Source organism: Lynx canadensis, chromosome A1 (assembly GCF_007474595.2).
Source record: "Lynx canadensis isolate LIC74 chromosome A1, mLynCan4.pri.v2, whole genome shotgun sequence".
In the NCBI taxonomy this organism is placed as follows: Eukaryota; Metazoa; Chordata; class Mammalia; order Carnivora; family Felidae; genus Lynx; species Lynx canadensis.
Genome location: NC_044303.2, coordinates 197,617,905 through 197,641,700, shown reverse-complemented (window position 1 = coordinate 197,641,700; position 23,796 = coordinate 197,617,905). Strand labels below are relative to the sequence as shown.

The window sequence follows — 23,796 nt, the reverse complement described above, 5'->3', positions numbered from 1 at the left end:
TATATTCATCTGGAGAGGTATGGCGACTTATCCAACACCACCAGCCTTTGAGAACTCCTCACAATCAAAGCCACCATTCTGGAATGTAACTGTTCACTCTCACAGTTAGCATGTCCTGTTCAGACCTTGGAGCCTGCTCTACATCTAAATGGGGAGCAGTTAGCAGTCACTACCTCAGTAGATCTAAGTTTGACTTAAGTCATCCCCCTGCAGCTGGCCGGCCCCGGGCCATCTGCAGCTCAACTGATCTCGCAGCGCTGAAGTTCTGTAGCTTGGGTCTGGGTTCTGACTTCCAGCTGAGCCCAAACTCCCACACTTTTGAGGACTGCACTCATCTCCTCCATGCTTAGTAGTCCCTGGCTCTCTAGCTGATTCCTTGGTCCTAGCTACCTGACCTCAGTTATTTACCTCTATCCTCCCGTCCCCACCAGCGATTCCTCTTAGACAACACTGTTTATTCCTGCCTAGCCAGTGTTAATTTCTTCTGCCTCTTTCCCTTTCAGATTCTCAAGCCAACAAACCTATTTAAATCTTAGCTATCTACCAGACTTTCCAGCCCCTCCTTACTTCCTGTTGGACCCTAAACCTGATCTGAACTCCTATGACTGTTTCTTTTCAGTGTTCTCTATGCTGGAATAGTGATAGATATAAGACCCTTTCTACTCACCTTCCGCCTCCTTATAACCCACATGAGACTTATATATACGTATGTATGTATATATATGTATATGTATATATGTATGTGTATATATGTATATATATGCACGTACGTGTACATGTATGTATATATGCATGCATATTTATATATGTATACACATACATAAAATATATGTGTATATATGTACGACATACATACAATATATGTACGACATACATACAATATATGTATATACATGTATACGTACATATTTATACATATACACATACACGTATATACATATATATACACACATATATACGTATATATACATATGTGTGTGTGTGTATATATATACGTGTGTGTGTATATATATATGTATATATACACACACACGTATATATATATAGATTTGTTTAAATAATTTCTACACCTGACATGGGGCTCCAATTCACATCCCCGAGATCAATCTCTATATGGTCTTCCAACTCAGACTCAAATATTTTATATTTTCTTTCACTGCTTAGAATTTCAAATCCCGGGGCGCCTGGGTGGGTCAGTTGATTAAGCGTCTGACTCTCTATTTCAGCTCCAGTCATGATCTCACAGTCTTGACATTGTCTCCTTGCTGAGCGCGGAGCCTACTTGGGATTCTCTCTCTCTCTCTCTCTCTCTCTCTCTCTCTCTCCCCCTCTCTTTCTGCCCCTCCCCCACCCCCTCTCAAAATAATTAAATAAACTTAAAAAAAAAGAATTTCAAATCCTATTGACCTTCCTAGCTTATATTTTCTTGTCTCACACTGTATCATTGATTGCCATAGCTTCTGCCCTAGTTGAAATAGGATACGTAAAAGCACTTTGTTTAAGCCATAAACCTCATACAAATATACCCTGCTGCTGTTATTATTAGGTAATTCAAGCCAGAGGTGACTTTTTCTAACCTTCCTGGTGGAAGGAGATAGGCTGTCAGCTGAAATAGGGACTTCACAGTTATAGTCCAAAGCCAAAAATAAGAAAAGTGTAATAACTGTGACAGTACCACAAATGATCTCTTTATGTAGATGATTCCTTCTGACAAGGTCACCATAAGCTAAGATGTGTCACAGGAAACAGAAATCAGATACTCTAGGCTATTCTGAAAGCCTCAGAACCTTTCTTCTAATCAACTTGAAGATACTGAGCTTTCAGATGACATCTACCCTGATTGATTTTCCAATGCTAAGGTAATAATTATTTTTAACATTTATAATAAATTTTATACAGTAGTATTCTTACCTGTATTATCTCACGTCGTAAAAAAGATTTCACGGGGAAAGTAATTTCATTGTTTTAAATTTTTATTTTTTAATTTTAAACATTTTGCACGAGGGTTTTTTTTTTTTTTAAAGGTTTATTTAGGGGCGCCTGGGTGGCTCAGTCGGTTAAGCGTCCGACTTTAGCCCAGGTCATGATCTCACGGTTCGTGGGTTTGAGCCCCGCATTGTGCTCTGTGCTGACATCTCAGAGCCTGGAACCTGCTTCAGATTCTGTCTCCCTTGCTCTCTGCCCCTCCCCCACTCACGCTCTGTCTCTGTCTCTCTCCCTCTCTCTCTCTCTGTCTCAAAAATAAACATTAAAAAATAAATAAATAAAATAAAGGCTTATTTCTTTTTTTTTTTTTCAACATTTATTTATTTTTGGGACAGAGAGAGACAGAGCATGAACGGGGGAAGGGCAGAGAGAGGGAGACACAGAATCGGAAACAGGCTCCAGGCTCTGAGCCATCAGCCCAGAGCCTGACGCGGGGCTCGAAATCCCGGACCGCGAGATCGTGACCTGAGCTGAAACCAAGAGTCAGATGCTCAACCGACTGAGCAGGTGCCCCTAAATTTTAATTTTTAAAAAATAAGCTCTATGCCCAACATGGGGCCTGAACTAAGGACCCTGAGATCAAGGGTCACATGCTTTACCAACTGAGCCAGCCAGGTGTCCCCATGTTTTAAATTTTTATTTTTATGTATTTTTTTAGGTTTATTTGTTTGTTTTGAGAGAGAAAGAGCACAAGCAGCTGAGAGGCAGACAGAAGGGGAGAGAGAGAGGATCCCAAGCAGTCTATGCATGGTGTGTAGCCTGCCATGGGGCTTGAACTCACAAACCCATGAGATCATGACCTAAGCTGAAATCGAGAATTGGAAGGTTAACCAACGGAACCACCCACACACCCCATTTTAAATTTTTAGATAGGGCAGCTGAAGCACAGAGATCTCAGTTAACTTGCCTAAGTGCATGAAGTAAGCCAGGGGTGTATCTTGTACTTGAACTCAGACTTTTCTGATTCCAAGAATCCTGCTTTTTTTTTTTTCCTCCAGTCTAAACGTCTAAGAACTATAAAACACCCTAGGAAGGTTTAAAACACCCTGATCATTTATTTCAAGAATAAGTGAAGTTACAAAAACAGACATTCATTTAATAGATCACAGAATATGCCACAGAAGGGTATGTTCAAGAGCCCACGCTGCATCGTGGTTTTCAATAGTTATACAATACTGCCACCTTGTGGATTTAGCTATTTTCTGTTACTTTAGCCAACTTCTGTAGCCTAGCATAATGCCTGACCAGAATTACCTGGCAGGATCTGAACAGTCAAATGTTAAATGCCCAGAAAAGAGCTGGAGTCAGGGAACTTAGAAGAACACTTGAGGAGCTAAGTAATTGCCAGGAGTTTGAGCAAACCTATGGTGCTTTCTAAACAAGATCAAACACTGCATTTTGATTAACAATACTCGAATATGACAATATAAAGTCAATGTATCTTTTCTTTAATGTTTTTATTTATTTTTGAGAGAGAGACAGAGCATGAGCCGGGGAGAGGCAGACACAGAATCCGAAGCAGGCTCCAAGCTCTGAGCTGAGCTGTGAGCACAGAGCCCAATCTGGGGCTTGAACCCACGAACTGTGAGATCATGACCTGAGCTGAAGGCAGCCGCTGAACCAACTGGGCCACCCAGGCGCCCCTAAGTCAATGCATCTTATGTTACATGATAAGGGGATAAGAAAGGGAAGGAAACAAATATACCATAGTAACAAATACCAAATAATAAATAACAAAAAGACTATAGACTGGGTGGCTTAAACAACAGAAATTGATTTTCTCACAGTTCTGGGAGCTGAGAGTCTGAGATGAGGGTGTCAACATGGTCAAGTTCTGGTGAGAACCTTCTTCTGGGTTGCAGTCTTCTTGTATTGTCACATGGCAGACAGCAGTAATTAAGGAGATGTGTCAACATTACCCAAGGACTTTGTATCGTCTTCTGGAGAAAAGAGTGTCTTTTCGTTTTCAGTTGTACACGAGATAGTTGTATCATGTGAGATGGAAGTGTGACCTTGTGACTGTCTATTCAGAGACTAAGTGTGACTTAAGGAGATGCATTTGGGTGCCAAGTTGACAAGGGATGGACTTGTGGTGCTTAATTTTTTAAAGTTCATTTATTTATTTTGGGGCAGGGGGAGGGACAGAGAGAGAGGGAGAGAGAATCCCAAGCAGGCTCTGCACGAGCCGCACAGAGCCTGACTTCGGGGCTGGAACTCCCAAACTGTGAGATCATGACCTGAGCCTAAGTCAATAGTCCAACACTTAATTGACTGAGCCAACCAGGCGCCCCAGAGATGGTTCGTTGTGTGTGTCAACTCAGCTGGCTGGGCCTTGGTGCCCAGATATTTGCTCAAACATCATTCTGAACGTTTCTGTGAAGATGTTTTTTGCATAAGATTAGCATTTAAATAGGTGAACTTTGCATAAAGCAGAATATCCTCCACAATGCAGGTGGGCTTCATCCAATGAACTGAAGGCCTTCGTGGAACAAAGACCGACCTCCCCCAAGCAAGAAGGAATTCTGCCAGCAGGCAGCCTTTGGTCTCAAACTGCAACTCGTCCCTGGGTCCCCAGCCTGCCACCTCCACTGCAGAGTTTGGTCTTACTGAGCTTCCACAATGACATAAATCAATTCCTTAAAATAAATCTCTTTCTCTACACATATATTTCGTTCAGATCACGGCTGAGAGGTTCTCTTTTGAGCAACACGTTTCCTGACCAAATTATTTAAAATAACCATTTACCTACATCCCCTCACCATACCTAGCTACTCTTTGGGTTTTTATTCTACTTTATTTTCTTTCATAGCACTTATTAGTATCTAAATTTATATATTTATGCTTTTACCCTTTTTGACTTAACCTCCTTCCCTAGAACGTTTGCTCATTGAGACAGGATTTTTTTCTGTCTTGTTCACTAACGTATCCCCAGAACAGTGCCTCACTCAATAGCATTTATTGAATGACTAATGATTATATATATGCATTATATAGATTTACCTATGGACACGTTAAGCATATGGCTCTGAAACCTGTTTTTTTCTCAGTTAATATAACAACATCTATAACAATATTTATAACACGGACATCTTTACAGGTCCATGCCTATAAATAAAACTTTATTCTTTTTGTATTGGCTGCATAGCAGTACCTGGTGTAGACGCTCTGGAATTTATTTAACTATCTCCTGCTGGCAGTTATTTGGGCTATTTCTAGCTCTTTATTTTGATTTTTTTTTAACTTAAAACAATTTTTTTTTTATTTTTTAGAGGGAGAAAGAGTGCAAGCAGGGGAAGGGCAAAGAGAGAGAGAGAGAGAGAGAGAGAGAGAGAGAGAGAGAGAATCTTAAGCAGGCTCCACATTTAGCATGGAGCCCTACAGGGCTTGATCCCACAACCCCAGGATCAGGACCTGAGCAGAAACCAAGAGGTGGATGCTCAACTGACTGAGCCACCCAGGTGCCCCTACTTTGATTTTTTTTTTCTTAAGTCACAATAAACAACCTTACCCATGTGTCTTTGTGCACTGTGTGGATTTCTATAGGAAACAGACGTGAAATTGCTGAGTCACAAAGGTTGTATCAACTTCCAGTCTTACAAATTATTTACACCCTTGGCCACATTATTGCAGATCCTTAAATGTGTAGCAACAAGACCTTGCGGCTGTATTCCAGGACAGGGAATGCATAGTGCATTGAGGAAGTTTCCCTTCCTCACCAGACCTTTTTTTTCTCCTGCAGTTTCCAGAAAAGCATTGCATTGATCAAGCGGACTTTCAACTAGAAACCAATAAATAAAAATCAGATACTAAAATAATTCAAACAATACTGGCCAAGAATTTTAACCGTAGTTTGTCTTGGTGGTGTGGGACCAGACTGAAGCACAACAGTTGAAAGAAATTGTCCCTAAGGAAGTTTAATAAAAGGCTGGCTCACCTCCCCACTCTATCTGACTTCCCCTAGCCTAGCTTTTTAGCCAGCGTCTCCGTCTGTCCCTTGCTTGTGCTCACAGGTCTTTGTCCTTGGTCTTATTTTCTTCATGTCCTTCCCGTTTTCCCAGGCTGATCTCATTCACTCTTATAGGTTCATGTACAACAGTTTGCCAGTGACTTCCAAAGCTGGATTATCGATCTCAATTTCCCTCTTCCAGAACCTTACCTCCATCTTCCCACTGGACGTCTTCACTTGGACATGCTCAGGGTGTCAGCTGGTTTAAAAGTGATCTCACTACTTCCCCCACCCCCAACCTTTGCCCCAAACCTGTTCCTTCTCTAGGATGCCCTTTCTTTAGCGGAGTTTCCCACCATGCACCTAGCTGCCCAAGACAAAAATCTCAGAGTAGGCCTAGGCCCTCCGTCCCCTCACATCCTGTAGGTCATCAGATATTCCCTCAACATCTTCCTCTTATCCTTTCATTCTCTACTTCACTATTGCTGCAGCCTTAACCTGAGGCCTTATTATCTCACCCCAGGCTGAACACCACAACTTTCAAACTAGTCTCCCAGCCTTCAGCTTTATATTTTTCCGGGATCCATTTTTCACTAGGTGATGTTTTTAAAATTCAAATAATATGATGCTGTCTCCATTCTCCGACGACTCCCCCATTGCCTACAGACATGGTTTAAATTCCTTAGCAGGACATATGTGCTTTCCAGAACACGGTGCCTGCCTACAGCTGTCACTGCACACTCCGATGTACAACATTCAATCCAGCTATAATGAAGTGATTGCATTTCCTGAAAACACAAGGTAGTTGCATATTTTTTTAATGTTCATTTATTTTTGTGAGAGGGAGAGAGACAGAGCGTGAGTGGGGGAAGGGCAGAGAGAGAGGGAGACACAGAATCCAAAGCAGGCTCTAGGCTCTGAGTTGTCAGCACAGAGTCCTATGCGGGCATGGGGCTCAAACCCGCAACTGCGAGATCATGACCTGAGCTGAAGTCGGACCCTTAACCGACTGAGCCACCCAGGCACCCCTAGGAAGTTGCATAGTGATATGTATGCAGCTTTTTCTACATGGCATAACTTGCCATGCCTATCTAGTTGGTAAGAACTCTCTCTTTAAGGACTCAGCAGGAAGGGTCACCTTATCTTTGGCTCTCATCTTCCTTGTAGAATTGCCCACTCCCTCCTGCAGCAGACACTGTTGGATGCCTACCCAAGGGCATTCCCCCTTGTCCTTCCTCCTCCCCAAAAGACTCCAATTGTGTTAAGTCTACATAACTAATGGTTTAGAGGCGGCTGGCCCGGTGTTGGGTCTTCACCCATCTAAGCCAGTCAGCGATTGGTTTAGGTATGGTTTGGTATGGACATGTTATTGTACTCAATGAGATGGGAGGAAAAGTGTGCTGGAGAACTTTTAGGGGGGCTTGTTCTCTCTCTGTCTCTCTTTTTAACATTTAATTATTTATTTTGATAGAGAGAGAGAGAGAGAGATGGAGTGAGCAGGGTAGAGAATCCCAAGCAGTCTCCACCCTGTCAGCACAGAGCCCAGTGCCAGTAAGGAACCCAACACGGGGCTTTCGATCTCAGCAACTGTGAGATCATGACATGAGCCAAAATCACGAGTCAGGCACTTACCTGACTGAGCCACCCAGGTGCCCCAGGAGGGCTTGTTCTCTTGAAGAGACACATAGGCAGAGATGGTCTTTTCTCTAGAGATGTCTCTAATGGACATTATGATTTCTAGATGAGTTGGATTTCTGGCACTGGGACCAAAGGAGTACTGACTAATACGAGGAGTAAGGTAGGGTAAACGCAAGTTTCCCAAACCTGGGCTAAAAAATCATGATTGTAATGTGTTAAAGTCAATTTCTAGAACTGAGGCACTTATTCAGGGATGGGATTCCAGCAAAGTAGATTTAGAGGGTATCTCCTAAACTTCAAAACTAAGTTTTCACATCTCTCTGCACATTAAGAACAGGACTATGACAGAGCTCAGGGCTGAGTCTGTGTGAGAAGGTTGTGCCCTTGGGGCGCCTGGGTGGCTCAGTGGGTTAAGCGTTGGACTCTTGATTTCTGCTCAGGTCATGATTTCACGGTTATAGGATGAAGCGCCACCCCACCCCCATCCCACTGGGCTCCTGTGCTGAGCATGGATCCTGCTTGGGATTCTCTCTCCCTCTCCCCCACCCCCCCCCTCTGTGCCCCTCACCCACATGCTCTCACTCTCTCTCTCTCAAAAATAAAGAAATAAACATTAAGAAGAAGGAGAAGGAGAAGGAGAAGGAGAAGGTTGTGCCCTTGACTATGGGAAGAGGGAGCTGGGAAACTTGGAAGGGAACAGGGAAGAGCTCTGTCTTTATACGGTGATTATACCCACGACAAGTTGGGAACACAGATGGAAGCCACTGGGAACCAGGAGGAGAAAGAAACAGAAGAGATGCTAGGTGGTGTTTCTCAGTACAAATTATAGAAGTGGCCCAGAAAGAGTGTGACATCGAGGACCAAAGGAGGCTTCAGAGTCCCGGCTGCTGCGGCTGCGGTCCTAGGTTTGCCCCTTTGGAGCAGCGAGGCCCCTGGCGAGTTTCTGTCGCTGAAAATCTCAGGTTTCTCATTAATAAAAAAGAACATGGTTAAACTCATCTTTTAGGGCTAACTAGCATAGTAACTGGCTTGTAATTTGGGCCAAATAAAGCAGACACTCTTGTTATAAAAATTTTTATACATTAGTAATGAGGTTATTAAACTAGCCTGTTAATGTGATAAAAGCTTAATTCTGCTAAGGACACGCAACAGATAATTTCTTGGCTTGTCTTTCCGACGATTTAAGATCTCTGAAGATAGAGGAAATCATTATATTCAGACTTAGTAGAATTAAAAAAAATTTTTTTTTAACATTTATTTATTTTTGAGAGAGAGAACATGAGTGAAGGAGGGGCAGAGAGAGAGGGAGACACAGAATCTGAAGCAGGATCCAGGCTCTGAACTGTCAGCACAGAGCCTGACGCAGGGCTCGAACCTATGAACTGTAAGATCATGACCTGAAGTGAAGTCAGACGCTTAACCGACTGAGCCACCCAGGTGCTCCTTTAGTATGATTTTTTTTTTTTTTTTCTAAATGGCAATGAGAATCTTTGGAGAAAGCAGCCATCTGAGACACAGAATTGTGTGCTGGATAGACCTGGCTACAGATGTCACCTATGAGCCATGTAACCTTGGATGGGTTAATCTTCCATTTCCACCATTATAAAATGCAAATCATATAGGGTGGTTGTCAGGATTAAAGATCATCCATGAGAAATTTCTGACATGTATTAGGCATTCAGTAAATAGCACCTATTTTTTAAATTATTTTTTTAAATGTTTATTTATCTTTGAGAGAGAGAGACAGAGAGACAGAGTGCTAGCGGGGGAGGGGCAGAGAGAGAGAGACACACACACAGAATCCAAAGCAGGCTCCAGCCTCTGAGCTGTCAGCACAGAGCCTGACACGGGGCTCAAACCCGCGAACCACGAGATCACGACCTGAGCCGAAAGTGGATGCTTAACTGACTGAGCCACCCAGGTGTCCTGCACCTGTTTGTAGTATCAGTGTAGAAATTAGAGTGTGGATTTAAAAAAGATGAATGAAAAAATCGATATGGTCTCAAGACCGAGGCTCTAAAAAGAGGGAAGCAGTTTGAACAAAAAACCAAACTTATCAGAAAAACAAATCCGATTCATTAGGCTCATGGCACTGCCTGTGTTGTGCTGCTAAGTACACATTTGGCATAATTTACCTCTTCTCAACCTTTCTTTGCTCAGCCGTGCAATTATGAGTGATTCCACAGAGAAAGAGAAGGAAAGGCTTGGGAAGAAAATACTAGTGCTATAAAGAAGTTCTTAGATGGATGAAATTTTAAAAGGTTGGGAAATGGGCACCCGGCTGGCTCAGTCGGTAGAGCATGTGACTCGATCACGGGGTCATGAGTTCAAACTACACATTGGGCGTAGAGCTTACTTTTATAAAATTTAAAAAAGATTGAAGGTTCGGTAATAACTGTAATAGCCACCTCGTCTGGTTTTGCGAGTTCAGCTCAGATGCTGTATTATGCAGCACTTTTTACAGATTATACTCTTTAATTCTTTCCCTTTGGGGCCTACAAATTACTAGAACATAACTACATGGTGGACATTTATCATTTTCCTGATTGCCCAGCCTCCAAACTGCCTTTGTAAGTGTGGAGAGCAGGGCCCTGCATCTCACTCAAGGAAGCCAAAAGTGTTCCCTGATCGCTGACTGTTTGGGACTCAGGCATGACCGATCAGCCAATCCCACCTGGATCACGATTCTAGAGGTAGGAGCCAAGAGAAGCAGGCAATGTACAGAACTTATTCCGGTAGTGGTGGCACGCGATATCTGGTGGCAGCAATGACAGCTGGGTCAGTTGTAGCACCCGTCCTCAGTGCATTGCCGATGTCCAGAAGCAGCGTTTTTCCTGTCGTGTGGTTTCCTCTGCGGGTCTGGCCCCCCAGCCTCCCTTCACGCCTATCTGGTTCTCCAGCCTGTCCATTGATTCTCTGAGCTCAGTACTATTCAATAAATTCCTTTGATGCTTCAGTTAACCAGAAGCAGTGAGTATCGCTTGCAGCAAAAAGACTCTGGCTGGTACGTAATCTTTAGATCGTGCACCATCCAAAAGGGTCTAATGCCTCTGCTTTTTTTTTTTTTTTTAAGATTATTCATTTTAGTAGTAAATAATATTTTTTCAAGATTATTTAAAGATTAAAAAAATTTTTTTTAATGTTTATTTATTTTTGAGACAGAGAGAGACAGAGCATGAACAGGGGAGGGTCAGAGAGAGAGGGAGACACAGAATCTGAAGCAGGCTCCAGGCTCTGAGCTGTCAGCACAGAGCACAATGTGGGGCTCAAACCCACGAACCGTGAGATCATGACCTGGGCTAAAGTCGGACGCCCAACCAACTGAGCCACCCAGGCGCCCCTAAAGATTTTTTTTAAAGATTATTTATTTAAGTAATCTCTGCACTCAACGTGGGGGTTCAATTCATGACCCCAAGACGAAGAGTCGCATGCTCATCTAGCTAAGTCAGCCAGGCGCCCCTGAGGCCACCGCTTTTAATACAGATCTCCAGATAAAGTCGTGGTCAAATTTGCAACTGGTCTGGGAGTTGTTGCAACTGGCTCCTTTGAAGCCCACGCATCTCAGGCAAAATGTTTGCTGCCCCATCCTAACTAAACCACTTCTTCCTGTGTCTCCCACAACTTCTTCATCACACTCATCCACCCAGTCGATCAACACTTATTCAGCACCTACTGTATACAAGGCAACACGGCAGGCACTGAGAGGCACCCAAAGATCAATAAGCTGTAGCCCTAACGGTATACTTTTGAATTTTGAGCTAGGTAAATCATTTTCTTTTCAAAAAAGAAATTTGAAAATTGATCACTGTTGAGGATAGAAGAGAAGAGGAACTTTTAATCTTTGAAGTAGTGTCACTGGGGGCAAGGTGATGTCCATTCATTTGTGTATTTTCTAGAAACCAGTCCCAATCCTCCGTTCGAGGTTTCCAGTTTGAAAACAAACAAGTAGCTGTCTAGAGCACCGAGAAAAGAATGCCTCCTCCGAAGTTGGCAGTTCTAGATTGCTGCGCAACAAAGTATTTGTGACCTAGGATAAGAAATGGGATATTAGTGTTAGTACCTTAGGAATTTAACTCAAGATAAATCCGGAGTCCTCAAACAGAATCTAAGAAACATCAGTTTCAAATGAAAATACTATCCAGCTTGTCTCCTTTTTCCTTAAATTACCAAATAAGTCCTTCTTGCGGAATTGGGACCCCGCTACCCCTGAGACTCCAGTGATACAGCAGTTGCCCGGGGAGTGTTGACACTTGTGTCTGAAATCACAGAATATTCAACACAAGCAAGGAGGAAAGGTGCACATTAATAATATAAAGCGGAACAGAGAGAGCAGCTGATTCCATACTCCCAAGAAAAGACTGGTCACACACACACACACACACACACACACACACACACACACACACTCTTTACAGGAACAGAACTGAGGTGTTGAGCATGCAAGACTTTCCCCACAAACAGAAAGTCTAATTTATTTTTTATTTAAAAAAAATTTTTTTAATTTATTTTTGAGACAGAGAGAGACAGAGCATGAGCGGGGAAGGGACAGAGAGAGCGGGAGACACAGAATCGGAAGCAGGCTCCAGGCTCCAAGCTGTCAGCACAGAGCCCGACATGGGGCTCGAACTCACAGACTGCAAGATCATGACCTGAGCTGAAGTTGGATGCTCAACTGACTGAGCCACCCAGGCGCCCCAGAAAGTCTGATTTAGAAGTCAGCCTTGCTTTGGGGTCAGGTCTTCACTCCTGGGGGGCTTTGGGCATGTCACTTAAGCACTCTGGGATTCCATTTCCCTCCAGAATTCCTTCAGAATGGGAAGAAAACTTAGAGATTCCTAACCCAGTCTTTAACTTTTACAGGACTCTTCTTTGAAGCATTCCTGATAAGCCTCTCTGCTTGAATGTTGACTATTTTAAAACATTTTTTTTATTATTGAAATATAGTTGACATGCAATGTTATATTTTGTTTTTGTTGTTGTTTTGAAGTTCATGTATTTATTTTTAATAATCTCTACACCCAACGTGGGGCTCAAACTCACAACCCCGAGATCAAGAGTCACATGCTCTTCCAACTGAGCCAGCCAGGTGCCCTACAATGTTATATTTTGAATGCTGACCCTTAATGGCACTTTCTCCAGGCGCTGATACCACTTGTGAAATGTTCTGTTGGAGAAATTCTGCCTTATGTGTTGCAATGTGTCTGTCCTTCATAGATTTCCCCATGCTAGTGACCTCTCAGGTCATACACGCCAAGTCTAATCCAAGGACAGCTCTTTCAGAAAGCTCTCACCTTCCTTTGTTTTTTTTGTCTACAGAATAAACCACCCTCTCCCCTTCCGTTTTTCTCATCCATCACATTGAAGACAACCTCATTTTGGTCTTCATATTTTTGTGGGTATAGAGTAGAGACGAAGCACCCTGAGGCCTCAGAGAGTCTGAATTTGAATACTGGTTCTGCTGCTTTGTAGCTATGCCATAGTGGACAAGTTACTTTTCATTTCTGGCCTCAGTGTCTCTCAAAGGAGGATAATATTAACAATAATGAGAAGTATACCTATTGCATAGAGAAGTTGTGAATGAGGTTAATGAAAAAATACAAGTAAAATGTTTAGTATAGTGCTTGGCACTTAGTAAGCAATGCTACTACTGCTGTCATTAATAATAATAAAAAATAATAAGCCCTAATAACGAGAATAAGAATAAGGATTAGGACCGAGAAGATTTAAGAAAGTTAATCTAGTCGATTCCTAACCCCACAAACAAGGTTTGGTTGTCCTGATGGGGAACCTTTTTCAAAGCAATTATCACATTTTTTTTTCTTGCAATTATCATTTCAGTGTTCACTGACCCCCTTCACCCACCACCCCCCTAAGAGGACGGGGACCTTTTCTGCCCCGTGGACTGCTGAATACTTAGTGCCTAGAACAGCGTCCCATTTCACAGCAGGGAGAGAATGGAGAACACCTTCAAATCACAGAAAAGGAGACTCGGGGGGCAGGGAGACTGACAGATTTGTCTAAAACTGACTTCGCGGGAGGCCTGGGTAAGAACCCAGAGGTCCTAGGCAGCGAACTTTCGGAATGAAATCGAGGTCCAGCCCTAATGTCCAGTGCTTCGGGCCGGGGCACAGATAATACAGATATTCAGTGATCCAGGGGTCAACATTCCCACCGGGTGGCCTAAGCGCTGGCCCGGGTGTTGGGGGTGCCGCGCCCCCCGGCGAGAAGACGGCTGAACTAGAAGGCAGGGTGGGCGGGCCCCCGGGCGCGCTAGGCGCTCAGCAGCTCTCCGCGCTGGCGGCGGGCCAAGGCCAGGGCCACCCCGGTCCGGCCCGGCCGGGTCCCGGGCGCAGCGAGTGGAAAACAACCTGGCCGCAGACAATTGACAAAGGCGCGAGAGCGGGCCGCCCTTCCGCGGCGCACGCACGCGCGCAGCGTGGGCAGAGCCGCGCCCGCCCGCGCCCTCCGTGGGACCCGCGGCGCCGAGGCCCAGACGCGGCGCGGGGCAGGGGAGCCGGGCGCCCCTGGCGCCCCCCGCGGCTGCGTCGCCGGAGGCGGAGATCCGCGAGGTGAGGGCTGCCGACTATTGGGGCGGGGTGGGCGCGGAGACGGGGGGCGCTCGGATTCAAGTGGGGAGGTGGGGAGCGCGGAAGCCGCGACGCCCGGTCCCAGGTGGCGCGGTGAGCTTTGTTTGCGTCACGGGTCTTACGGGCATGCTGGCAACCTGATCCATGTGACCTTTTACAGGTGGAAAACTAAGGCCCAGAGAGGTAAGGTGGCCTAAAAAAAAAAAAAAAAAAAAACTTAACCCCTGCCTGCTTCACTGTAGGATTTGGGGTGACTTTTAATAAGAACCCATAGGTTAAAACAATGGAAAATGCAAACAATATTAAAGAATCTTTGAGAAGGAAAATATAATTGTGACTAGTCAGTCCAGGCCAGGGGAAAGGGGAAAGGAAATTTGCCTCCCTGCGGTGAGCTGCCTTGGCCAAGGATCCCCAGGAAGGTTGTGCCAAAGCTGGGACGGAGAGCCGAGAGCCGAGCCGAGAGCCGGGGCTGTCCCGCTCCCCCTACAGTGCTCCGTGCACAGTGAGCGCTCAAAACTGGGAGGGGAGTAGAGAAACTTGACAGCAGCCTGCCCACATGCTTAACCTTCTGGGGATCCCCGACCCTTTGGCAGTCTGAGTCTCTCCCCGCCCCAAGGTTCACACATAACCTTGCACACGGTTTCAGGTTTGAATGAAGCATTCTGCTGTAAGAAGTGACTGAAGGCTGGCATTCAGGCTGTGCTGTTCGGAGCACTCTTTTGCTCCTTTAAAGGGAGGCAGCTGGGAAAGAAGTGAGTCCAATTGGACAGTCAGTCCAGTGTCCTGACCCTGCTAGCTGTGCGACCTTGGACCAGTAGTTTAACCTCTCCAGGGCCCAGTTTTACCTGTGCAATAGGGGTAAGATTGTCTGCTTCATCCTTCAAGTTATGTTCAGACTTAAGAATGAAGGCTGAGCCCTTCTGTGCTGGTGCACAGAATCCAGTGGCCCGCTGCTGTGCCAGTTAGGAAAGGTGATGCCCTGGGAGAAATCGGGCTGTGTCTGAAATAATTAAAAAAACTATAAACATGAAACTCCAGAGTGAACCCTGTTATGGCTTAGAAGCAGCAGCGCATGTTGTGATGACGATAGCCTAAATAAAACCATAGCAATGCCTAGCATCAGTATTTGGCCCAAGGTGAAATGCTGAGAGTAGAAGCTACCAGACATTCTTTTTTTTTTTTTAATTTTTTAATGTTTATTTATTTTTGAGAGAGAAAGAGAGAGAGAGAGGGAGAGAGAGAGCACGAGTGGGGGAGGGGCAGAGAGAGAGGGAGACACAGAATCCCAAGCAGGCTCCAGGCTCTGAGCTGTCAGCACAGAGCCCGACGCGGGGCTTGAACTCACAGATCACGAGATCATGACCTGAGCCGAAGTCCGATGCTGAACCAACTGAGCCACCCAGGTGCCTCTGAGAGAGAGAGAGAGCCCCACGCAGGCTCCACACACAGTGTGGAGCCCAACTCAGGGCTTGATCCCATCAACCCTCAGGGATGATGACCTGAGGCTAAATCAAGAGTTGGACTCTCAACCCACTGAGCCCCTGGGGTGCCCTGAAGCTACCAGACATTCTAACAAGGACGGTTTATTGGGCCTTGCTTGCCTTTTTCGGATGGAGCCAACACCTGCATAGCTTGGTTTTCCATGAGAGGATAGAGGAGGGCATACATGGGGGCCTGGGCAACACACAGTCTTACCAGGTGATGGGGGCTCAGCTGAGTCCCTGCCAGGGGACAGGAGTTGCTGGCAGCTGGCTCTCATCCCTCTTCGATCAGCAGCTTGCCATGGTAAACAGTGCTTCCGTTGAGTCTATTCTAGATCAAATAAATGGCTTTTTATTTAACTCCTGAGGCGGGTGTTTGAGTGCTGTAACTGAAGCAAAATGGCGTTTGTTGAGCTTGATTGTCCAAAGCCTATTGGTTGTTCATTAGGAGTTTTAAAGTCTGTGGATCCAAAATTGTGAGGACAGGGCCTGGGCAGGCCTACTTACCTATCAAAAGAACTGCTCTTACAAAAGGCTGTGTGGTCTCCTTTCTCTACCATTTTAGGCCTTGCAAATAGAGTCAGGGAAATATGGCTTAGGGCAAATAGCTGCTATTTAATTTGGATTAAGACACACACTACCTGTCTGGTGGCTTACATTCCTCTCTGGGTATTTATAAAGGAGAGTTTTTCCTCGGAAACAGAGGATGTGTATGTGTGCATCTGGGATGCCTCTTGCCTCCTCTCTGTCTCACCTTCAGCCAGTCATTTCTCAACCTTTTTTTTTTTTTGCAAGCTCAGGGACTTTGGCAAGTTCCTTCCCTTCCCGGCTCTGTGGCCTGATTTTGTTTCACAGTAACTCTGTTACAAAGTTGTTTTTTCTCTTAAAGTAAGTGGTACACCCATGGCGAGGCTTGAACTCATAACCCCAAGATCAAGAGTCACCTGTTCTACCAACTGAACCAGCCAGGCGCTCCTACAAAGTTTTTTCTCTAAAAAAATTTTTTAAAATGTTTGTTTATTTTTCGAGAGAGAGAGACTGTGAGCAGGGGCAGGGCAGAGAGAGGGAGACACAGAATCTGAAACAGGCTCCAGGCTCTGAGCTGTCAGCAGAGAGCCCGATGCGGGGCTGGAACTCACGGACCGCGAGATCATGACCTGAGCCGAAGTCAGATGCTCAACTGACCGAACCACCCAGGTGCCCCTAGAAAGTTTTTTCTAATTTGACCTTTAGGTTCCAAACATTTGGTGCCCCATAGGACGACATCAGGCAAACGTGCTCACTCCCTCAGGCCAAGGTTCTTCCTTATTTGAACACAGCCCACGCAGGCCTTTCCAGACTGGCTGTCTTCATTCTTTAAACAGTTCTTTAGTAGGAAAAGCAGAATTTCTCAAGAAAGGATCTACAGACTACTTGCATCAGAATCACTTAGGGACTTGCTGAAATGAGCCATCCCTGACCTCCTGAATCAGAATCTTCAAGAGTGGGGACAGGGCACCAGCGTGGCTCAGTCAGTTGGGCTCTTGGTTTCGGCGCAGGTCATGATCTCATGGCACAGAGCCTGCTTGGCATTCTTTGTCTCTCTCCTCTCTCTCTGCCTCACCCCCACTCCCACCCCTGCTCCTGCTCTTTCTCGAATGAACATTAAATATGTACATACATAATAAACTTAAAAAAAAAATCTTCAAGAATGGGGGCAAGAATTTGCCTGCCTGACCAGTGCTCCTGACGGTTCTTATGCACCTTTGGTTATCAGTGTGTGTGTTGGAGGTGGGGATTGGTAATGGGGGACTACATATTCTTTATAACATTCCGTATCGTTTGTCTAAATTATGTAAGGAGTGAGAGCCTCTTTTGTAATTTGAACAAACCATAATGTCCAAGGAGGACATATGGGTGGCAAGTAAGCACTTGAAAAGATGCTGCAGATAATTCATCATTAGGGAAATGCATGTCAAAACCATAATGAGATATCACTTGCTACCTATTAGGATGGCTAAAATTAAAAAGACTGACTAGAGGATAACTGATGAGGATGTGGAGGAACTAGAAGTCACATACACTGTTGGTGGAAATGTAAAGGGGTACCACCACTTTTGAAAAGTTTGACATTTTCTTAAAAAGTTAAAGGGGCGCCTGGGTGGCTCAGTCAGTGAAGCATCCAGCTTCGCTCAGGTCATGATCTCACAGTTCACGACTTCGAGCCCCGCATCAGACTCTGTGCTGACAGCTCAGAGCCTGGAGCCTGCCTCAATTCTGTGTCTCCCTCTCTTTCTGCTCCCCCCCCGCCCCGCCCCCCGCACTCATGCGCGCACACACTCTCTCTCTCTCTCTCTCTCTCTCTCTCAAAAATAAATAATAAACATTAAAACATTGAAATGTAAGTCATGTAAGCCAGACAGTACATCTCTCTGTCTAGCTCTGTTGTAATAAATGGAAAACAACCAATTGTTTATCCAGTGTGATAAATAGAAAACAACCATTGTGCTATATTCATGCAGTCGAATACCACTCAGCATTTAAAAAGTAATGAACTCTTGATACATGCCACAACATGGATAGATCTCAAAAGAATTCTGCTCAAAAGAGAAGAAAAAGGCCAGACCAAAAAGAGCCCATACTCTGTAATTCCACTGATATAAAATTCGAGGGGGGTTTGCTATCTCTCACCTGACCTTGAGCTTTTTGGTGGCCCCTGAGAGTTGTATATGATTATACTAGTCTGACTCCATTTGTTACAGTGCCATTGGCAATTTGATCATTATTCTGCTGGTTCATCTGCATCATTCATTCATTCAATTAATTGAGCACTTACCATATGCTAGATCTGGAGTCGGCACTAGGTGATGTGTTGGAAAACAGATGTGATCCTCCCCCTGGCGGGGCTTACACTTTATTGAATGAACCTGTAAAACAAATAGAATAAGAAAAATAATTACTGGGGGGGGGGGGGAAGGAGTAGTTTTTTGGAAAGAGGATGGGAATCAAGGGAAAGCTTGTCTGGGTTCCAAGCAGTCAGTTGCATGTTTTTGAAAGACGCTCCACTCTGGTGCTGTGCATCCAGTCAGGAGACTTAGCAGTCCCAGCAGAAAGGTGGTGGAGGTTTAGACTCAGGTGGTCTTGGAGATGGAAAGCACTGGAAGGACTGACAGATGGCCTTAAGCAAACTGAGCAGATCCCAGAGGTTGACACTGATCAACATTTTTGAATTGTGTAGTTTTATCAGTTTTTAGTTCATATTATTGTGCTGTGATTCCCCCCACCTTCAGTCCCAACCTCCATCACCCTTGTCTTACTCCCTAGAGAGACTCCTTCAAAGGGGCACCTGGGCAGCTCGGTTAGTGAAGCATCTGACTCTTGGTTTCAGCTCAGGTCATGATTGCACAGTTCGTGAGTTCAAGCCCTGAGTTGCTGACAGTGCGGAGCCTGCTTGGAATTTTCTCACTGCCTCTCCCCTGCTCGTGCTCTCTCTCTCTCTGTCTCTCTCAAAATAAATAAATAAATAAGCTTAAAAATATATAAATCTTTTTTTTTTTTTCAACGTTTATTTATTTTTGGGACAGAGAGAGACAGAGCATGAATGGGGGAGGGGCAGAGAGAGAGGGAGACACAGCATCGGAAACAGGCTCCAGGCTCTGAGCCATCAGCCCAGAGCCCGACGCGGGGCTCGAACTCACGGACCTCGAGATCGTGACCTGGCTGAAGTCGGATGCTTAACCGACTGCGCCACCCAGGCGCCCCAAAAATATATAAATCTTTAAAAAAGAGAGAGAGAGACAGACAGACAGACAGACACTCTCTAGAAAGACGTCATCACCTTGTGGGGCCAGTTACCCTAGCTTACAGCATTCCTTTGATCCACTGGCCTAGTTGCCTTTCAGTAAGAGAATGAGGATAGTCTGGCATGACCTGTTATTCTGTTTTTGTTTTTTCTTCACCTATGCTGGCTCCCAGTGATCTCGGTTTCCCTTTCTAATGGCTGGCAGGCCATCTGTTTTACTCAGGTGGCAGAAACCCAGCTCAGAGTGGCCAAGTCTGAAGAGGCATGGGGAAAGAAAATGTACTAGCTCATGAAAAAATCCAAAGTCGGGGCGCCTGGGTGGCGCAGTCGGTTAAGCGTCCGACTTCAGCCAGGTCACGATCTCGCGGTCCGTGAGTTCGAGCCCCGCGTCGGGCTCTGGGCTGATGGCTCAGAGCCTGGAGCCTGTTTCCGATTCTGTGTCTCCCTCTCTCTCTGCCCCTCCCCTGCTCATGCTCTGTCTCTCTCTGTCCCAAAAATAAATAAACGTTGAAAAAAAAATTAAAAAAAAAAAAAATCCAAAGTCAATCGGTGTCCATCACGGCTGGACTGAGTAATGTCATCAAGGCTCAGTCCTCCATTCTCAGCTCCATTTCTTTGGTGTTAGCGGCATCCTGAGTCAGGCTCTGGTGTATCGTTCCTATTACTTAGTATTGTCATCATAATCAACTCTTCTTGCCGTCTGCTTGAATGTGACCAGCCAAGTGTCCTTAGACATTTCTTGATCCACTGGATCCATGGTGATGCTATCCTTTACCGTTTGACATTAAGAGTAACAAAAGCAACTGCTACAATTACTGATAACTTACCTTATACCAGGCGCTCTGTTGAGACACTTTACATGGGTTATCTTATGAAACCTTATAATCACCCTACAAAGAAGGTTATATCATTATCCCAGAAAAGCCAGCCAGTTGACTGCAGAATCAGAATTTGAAATCAGGTTTCCCTGCTCCAGGGTCTGGGCACCAAGCTTTCACACTGACTGCCTCCTGAGTCCCTCTTTAGGGCTGAGAAGAGGAAAGCAAAGCCATCAAATAGTGTGCCTATTTCTTACTTTTTCTGAACATGCATCTTAAAATATACGTGGCAGTCATAGTAGGGGCAGAGCTTTGGAAGTTATTCTTATAATTTAAAAAAAAAATTTTTTAAACGTTTATTTATTTTTGAGACAGAGAGAGACAGAGCATGAACGGGGGAGGGTCAGAGAGAGAGGGAGACACAGAATCTGAAACAGGCTCCAGGCTCTGAGCGGTCAGCACAGAGCCCGACGCGGGGCTCGAACTCACGGACCTTGAGATCGTGACCTGAGCCGAAGTCAGCCGCTTAACTGACTGAGCCACCCAGGTGCCCCTAAAAATTTTTTTTTTTAACGTTTATTTATTTTTGAGACAGAGAGAGACAGAGCATGAACGGGGGAGGGTCAGAGAGAGAGGGAGACACAGAATCTGAAACAGGCTCCAGGCTCTGAGCGGTCAGCACAGAGCCCGACGCGGGGCTCGAACTCACGGACCTTGAGATCGTGACCTGAGCCGAAGTCGGCCGCTTAACCGACTGAGCCACCCAAGCGCCCGTTATTCTTATAATTTTATCAATCCCAGCTCCTTCTGGGTGTTTAGCGTTTTGGAAGCTCTTTGTAGAGGACCTTCCTCTCTGACTGTCGTGTATGTCTTTGTAGTTTTTTTTAAGTTTTTTTTTAATGTTTATTTATTTTAGAGAGAGAGAGAGAGTGGGGGTCAGAGAGAGAGGGAGACATAGAATCTGAAGCAGGCTCCAGGCTTATCAGCACAGAGCCCGACGCAGGGCTCGAACTCACAAACTGTGAGATCATGACCTGAGCCAAAGTCGGACGCTTAACCGACTGAGCCACCCAGGCGCCTCCCCCACCTTTTTTAATTTTTACTTTGTGTGTGTGTGTATATGTTTTTATAAACCAGGCACCAGGTTAGGCAGGATCCTAGCATGGCTACTCTTGTTTCTATAGGTGTTTCCTTCCTTTGTTTTTCAACAAAGTATTTTGCTATCATGATGCTTGAACTGCACCTTTGACAATCTTCCATGAACCCTCATTTTTACAGTCTCAGACCAGATGCACACATCTTACTTTTTTTTTTTAATCTTAAGTATTGAAATTGATCTCTACCTAAAATCTGGGGTGGGAGGCTCATGGATGTTGGACTTTCTCTTCTGTGACATTTTATCTTCTGAAAGAACTTTAAGGTGACAGTTTCCCTTTCCCCAGGGATCTACTTCTTCTGTTCAGTTCTTTGGACCGGTCTGACTTATATATTCTTTAAATTATTTTTTAAATAATCTCTAAACGTGGGGCTCGAACTCACAGCTCTGGTATCAAGAGTCATATGCTCCACCGACCGAGCCATCCCTGGTTAGAATTAGATTTGATGCATCATTTCCCCTTGTCACTTCTTCTGTCTTGAAAGGGATGAAATAATCAGGATGTCCATAACATTTACCGAGTTAGTCCTTCTGCTTTTAGTGGAAAGAAACTTGGGGCAAATAACCAGATGTTTTATTTTTTTAATTATTTTTTTTAAATCAATTTTTTTTGAGTCTGAACATTTAAAATTTTTTTTAATGTTTATTTATTTTTGAGACAGAGAGAGACAGAGCGTGAATGGGGGAGGGTCAGAGAGAGGGAGACACAGAATCCGAAACAGGCTCCAGGCTCTGAGCCGTCAGCACAGAGCCCGATGCGGGGCTCGAACTCACAGACCGTGAGATCATGACCTGAGCCGAAGTCGGACGCTCAACCGCCTGAGCCACCCCGGTGCCCCAATGACCAGAGGTTTTAAATACCCTGTCCTTATTGTAGATCTGTTTCTTTTCTTGATCTTTATATCCTCAGAATCTAGGAAAGTGCTTGGCATAAGGTAGCTGCTCCAAATGTTTATTGAATGAACGTGTGCTACAGAAAGAGCTGTTTTACACCATCCTGGAGTCTGAAGCTGTGGCTGCAGAACATTCAACAGGCATTTAAAAAAAAAATTGTTTTTTTAGTTTATTTATTTATTTTGAGAGAGAGAGAAAGCGAGCCTGAGTGGGGGAGGGGCACAGAGAGAGGGTGAGAGAGAATCCCAAGCGGGCTCCACGCTGTCAGCACAGAGCCCAATGTGGGGCTCGATCTCACAGACCGTGAGATCATGACCTGAGCCAAAATCAAGGGTTGGACGCTTAACCACCTGAGCCACCCAAGTGCCCCATGAACAGACTTTTTTTTTTTTTTTTTAGCACCGCCTGTATGCTAAACTGATGTTAGTTCTTAATTGGCTATTACAGAGCATGAAAGAGATCTCAGGAGTGAGCATGACTGGACTGTAAGAAAAGCCATGTTTTCTGAGCATGTTCTCTGAGACCCAGAGTTCTTATCAGGCCAGACCAGGAAATGGAACAGGGACACCCAGCCTGCTCTCCCAGGCTTTTGAGTTCCGCTTGTCCAGAGAGAGTTGCAATGATAGTGGAAAACGTAAGCTATGTAATATTTTGTTTGTTTTTAACTTTTTATTTTGAAATACATACAGGCAGGAATAAGGCGTACAGGCTTGTTTAACGGCAAGTTGCAAGGACAGTACCGGGGTTTCTGTATGCCCTTGACCAAGTTCCTCCAGTGGTTCTCTCTTATTGAAATATAGCACACTATCAAAACCAGGAAATTGGCATCGGCACACTATTTGTGAATGCTTGTTTTGTGTTATTATATCACATGGCAAATTTGTGTAACTATCACTTCGATTAAGACACACAGTTCTTTCTCGTGTTCTTTCTTTACAGTAACACCCCCATGCCCTTCCCCCTTGTCCCTAACCAGGTGACCCCTATCTGGCCTCTGTCTTTATAATTTCTTTTGTTACATAAGTGGAATCACACAGGGTGTGACATTTTGAGACACAGTATAATACCTTCAAGAGCCATCCAAGTTATTGCAATGTATCAGTATTTTATTCCCGGTTCCTTCTGGGTGATCAGTGATATTGGATCTACCACAGTTGTTGTTGTTTTAAAGCATTCACCTATTAAAACAACATTTTGATTGTTTCCAGTTTGACTATTACAAATCAAACTTGTACAAGCATTTGTGGATAGGTTTTTGTACGGACTTAAGTTTTCTTTCTCTGGAATAGATGTCCTGAGGTATGATCGCTGCTAAGTGTTTTTTTTGTTTTTTGTTTTTTTTTTTTTACATTTATTTATTTTTGAGAGACAGAGAGAGACAGAGCACAAGTGGGGGAGGGGAAGAGAGAGAAGGAGACACAGAATCCGAAGCAGGCTCCAGGCTCTGAGCTGTCAGCACAGAGCCTGATGCGGGGCTTGAACCTGTGAACCGTGAGATCATGACCTGAG

The 23,796-nt window shown here is 44.7% G+C and overlaps 1 protein-coding gene across 2 annotated transcripts in view; it reads left to right on the top strand.

Moving 5' to 3' along the window:
• The first annotated feature begins 14,059 nt into the window (after positions 1 to 14,059).
• ARHGEF37 (Rho guanine nucleotide exchange factor 37) overlaps positions 14,060 to 23,796 on the top strand; it is a 70,642-nt gene continuing 60,905 nt past the window's right edge. For both annotated transcript variants that reach the window (XM_030329568.1, XM_030329559.1), the window contains exon 1: positions 14,060 to 14,139. The gene's annotated coding sequence lies outside the window, so the exon portion shown is untranslated. The remainder of the gene's footprint in view (positions 14,140 to 23,796) is intronic.